The sequence below is a fragment of the Penaeus monodon genome, chromosome 5, assembly GCF_015228065.2.
Source record: "Penaeus monodon isolate SGIC_2016 chromosome 5, NSTDA_Pmon_1, whole genome shotgun sequence".
NCBI lineage: Eukaryota > Metazoa > Arthropoda > Malacostraca > Decapoda > Penaeidae > Penaeus > Penaeus monodon.
The window spans coordinates 33,442,534-33,447,315 of record NC_051390.1 but is presented as its reverse complement, the minus strand read 5'-3'; positions in this window follow the sequence as shown (position 1 = coordinate 33,447,315).

The window sequence follows — 4,782 nt, the reverse complement described above, 5'->3', positions numbered from 1 at the left end:
TCTTGTCTCATGTGTGTGCGTAATAATATGTGTTATATATATATATTTTTAATAATATATATATATATATATATATATAATATTATATATAATATATATAATATATATTGGTTGGGTGTGGGTGTGGGGTTTTGGTGGTGTGTGTGTATACTATATATGGTATAATTATAGTATATATCATATATATATGTATATAACATTATGTATATAATATAATATATATATATATAATTATAGTATGAGTATAAACTACATCCGTTAATGGGGATCTGGTCCTAAAAGTATTTTTACCCACTATTGCTCCCAGGCCACTTTGGCGCAGAGTGGAAACTTCTACCACCTCTGGGCGCCATTTTAGTAACTGATGTAGTCACTGTATTTTTGATTAGCGAAAATCTTGCATTCGAAACTGCAAATGGTATCTCGCAATAATTTTTTCTGACGGTTGCCCGCTCTTTTCCCATATCGCCCTCAGTATGAATGTAATATCATTACCGTTAGGCGATATACCGACCATTATTTCTGATGTATTACCCGCATCCAGGTTGTAGATATAGGAGCCCGGTGCCAGTCGGTAGAGCATTAGGCTTTTAACCTAAGGGTCCGGGTTCAAGCCCCGTTCGGGGGAACTTTTTGGCGTAGCTGTTTTGAAGCACGGCTCCCCCCTTGATGTGTGCGCTACGGAAAGCATTGCTTCGGGAAAGGAAGGATTTTGGGTTCTTTTTCCTGGGGAAATTTTTATGCGACTTGGATAATACCTCTCAGTGTTTTTACAATGTAATCTTTTTTTATATGATTTTTTGCAAAGTACCCTGACATGTAGGGTTTTTTTGCAACCCACACACACACAACAACCCACACAACACACACACACCACACATATATATATATATATATATATATTATATATATATATATACATAATTTTATGTATATATATATATATATATACAATATATATATGTATAAAATATTATATATATATATAATATATATATATATGGTGGTGTGTGTGTGTGTGTGTGTGGTGTGTGTGTTTTGTACCCGTGGATATACAAGAGACATAGCTCGATACCTTTTTTTGGGCGTCGCAGTATTCGTTCATATCTTATCAGTTATTTTAAAAACGTTTTAGAGATGTGGATTTGATATTTTTTTGTAACCTATAATTTTGTACGAAATTTACTGTTTTTTTTTTGTCATTATTATCATTATTTTTATTTCTTTTATATTATAAATTATCATATTATCATGTTATTATTTCGTTTTTATTTTATTTCGTTGTTATTGTTATGTTATTATTATTATTTTTATTATTTTTTAAATTTTTATTATTTTTATTACATTTTTTACTTATTATCATTATTATCATTATTATTTTATTATCATATTATCATTATATTATATATTACTGTGGTGTATATATATTATATTTTTCTATATAATATATTAATAAATATATATACATAATTAACTGTGTATCTTTTAGCATTATGTATGTATAATGTATGTATGTAAGATATATCTATAACCCTCTCTGTATATATTATATATAATTAATTATATATATATATATATAATTAGCTCTTTTTGAAACACCAAAATTATAATATATATATATATATAAAATTAATATATATATTAATATATATTGTGTGTGTGTGTGTTGGTGTGGTGTGTGGTGGGTGTGTGTGTGTATATATATATATATATATATTTATATATATATTTATTATATATATATAAAATATGTTATATATATGTAATATATATGTGTATTATTATATATATAATATTATATAAAATTATATATATATTATATATATACGATGTTCACAAGTGTTGTGCGTGTATATATGAGTACCTAGCATTACCTATGTTAAACACCAACCACTTTGTATTAGGGGGCGGAAGCGGGGGGGGAAAATATACAAATACATGGATGAATTTTTTTGTGTATTTTCCCAAAAAGCCAAAAATGCAGTTTTTTAGCATATACTTAATAACACTTCGGTAAGTTCAGTGGAAAGGGAAAGCAAGCACAAAGGCCTTGCGTTTTTCCCCCAAAAAAGTGCTTTCCGCAGAGCATCAGCATCAAGGGGGAACCTGTGACCTCAATCACTACGCCATAAAATTCGCCCGAACAGGACTTAACCCCGGACCCTTTGGTTAAAAGCTAATGCTCTACCGACTGAGCTATCCGGGCTTCTATTTCAATAGAGGCTGATAAAGCTTCCCAAAAGTAGTCTGTAAAATATGTGTGCGAACAACACCACAACATATATATATAATATATATAAAAAATATATAATAATTTTATATATATAATATGTTGTTGTGTGTGTTGTGTTGTGTGGTATAATTTATATATAGTATTATACATGTGTAAGTAATATTAATATACATGGGGTGTGTGGGTGGTGATATATTTAAATGTAATAAGCATATATATATATATATAATATATTTTAATATATATATATATATACATATATATATATCTATGCATATGATGTATGTATGTATGTATGTATATATATATATATTTTGGTGCGTGTGTGTGTATGTACGTGTGTGTATGTATGTATGTATGCAGTATATGTATGTATATGTATATATGCTGAAAAATATATATATACATATATATACACACACATACACACAGAGAGAAGCATATCCACATATTACATAATACATATAATACACATATTTACACATACGCATGAAAGGTGTATACATCCATACATATATATATACAAACATAAAACACACACACATCCACCCCCTACCCCCCCACACCGCCACACACACACACAAAACACAAAACACCACACACACACACACACACACAACACACATATATATATATAATATATATATATATATATAATGAGTCAAAACTCATTTACATACAACGAGCCTTATTCTCACTGACACGAACATCGCTAGGGATTTGGCTGAAACACCGTTTCTTTGGTTGTTGAATTTATTTATTTTGTTTTTACATCTGACTTATAATACCTGACTGTAAAAATTGATTACATATCTTTATAATATAAAAGATAAAGTTCCTTTGGGGATCAGAAATGTAAGTTTTTCCCCCAAATTTTGTATCTCCGGTACAACTTACTCTAATTCATATTACAAAGCAAATGATATGACTGAGAATACGAGTAATGAGCATTACTACAGAAATCGGAATAACCAAAATACCAGTAAGTTACAAAACATAATGCTGATAGTAACTTCCGTGGGTGAATATACATAACACTGCAGTAATTAATATTCTACGTACCTCAAATATGAGTTTGTTGGCGTACATTGGTGAAAGTCATTATGGATGACCTTAATAACAAACAGTCCCTGTTATTTACTTTAAAGAATACAAAATTTCTTTGTTCAGAAATAATAAAATTTCCCGATGCTCACATTAGCACAAGCACTGAAATTCTCTCCATTGCAAATTAAAAGGTTAAATACTCACGATCATTTGCTAATCTTAGCATACATATGTTACTGTAAGAAAATATCTAATAAAGCTTACGAGATCTCACTATGTATTAAACTGCATTACACATTGCTTTCATTACGGAGTAGTGGTTCTTACCCTTTTTTCACTATCACACCTCCTCTAGGAATTAGTCCTCCACGGCCCTTTTGCATCTATGATTATTATAGATATGTTCTTAGTCTTTTATTGAGAAAGAATTAGTTACATTATCATCAGTCTCCCCTTATTTGGCCATGCACTCGTTAAGAGAATAACGAATATGATTAGAGAAATTCCTGCCTTTTCCCCAAAGGGGGCGCGCCCCCCCTCGGAAAATTTCGACGCTCTCCAGAGTTAGACCCACTGCCATACAAGCTCTAGGCCATTAAAGAAAACGAGAGACCCTGACGGTCTAACTAAACTATATTAACATGAATTAATATTTCTTTTGGAACTACATATTTATATTAAATCTTTGATATGATATTTAACTATGATTAAAACAGTATCAAATGAATACATAATCTTCCAATATCATAACAGTGCATTAAAATTACACACATGAAACATCTAAATACTTTGTATTGATTTCGCTCATGCTCAATATGACTTTTATTAAATATTAAATTATAACCGTCGAACTTTTCTTTATAAAAATATTGTGCATAATACTTTGTTGGGTTTGGTAAATAACAATACGCTCGACTCCCATCAGTAGCTTTGAGAAGTATAGAAAAATGAAATGTTACCATTTCAAGGGATAACACCAAATAAATTTCATAAGCCCCTTCATTGAGCTTGTTATTTCACAAATGAAAAAGATTTTAATATATATGTATAACCATTATATATATATATATATATATATATATATATATATATATATATATACATATATATGTAGTATATAAAATATATATATATATATATAATATTATAAAATATAGCGTAGCAAGGCCAGAAGGTACACTAATCTCTTTTCCAGCAGTTGTCCTCCTTGGGCGGGTCGCAGGGTCGCCAGGTTTTCTCTTTTCGCACGAGAGTAAACACCCGCCCTCGATGAAAACCGCAGCGTAAAAGGACACGTTGGTAAGACAGAGGAAGAGACACGGCAAACAGCCCAAGCCACACATGGTCCAGCTCCACCACCTCTTCCTCGACACGGGGACACGGGGTCTCTTTGGGGGTCTCATATTTATCTTAAACAATAAACCAGCAAGCTAAGACCCTTTCATTGATCCGCTCAAGACCATTCACGTCTCACGTATATGTTTTTACACCATATATGTATG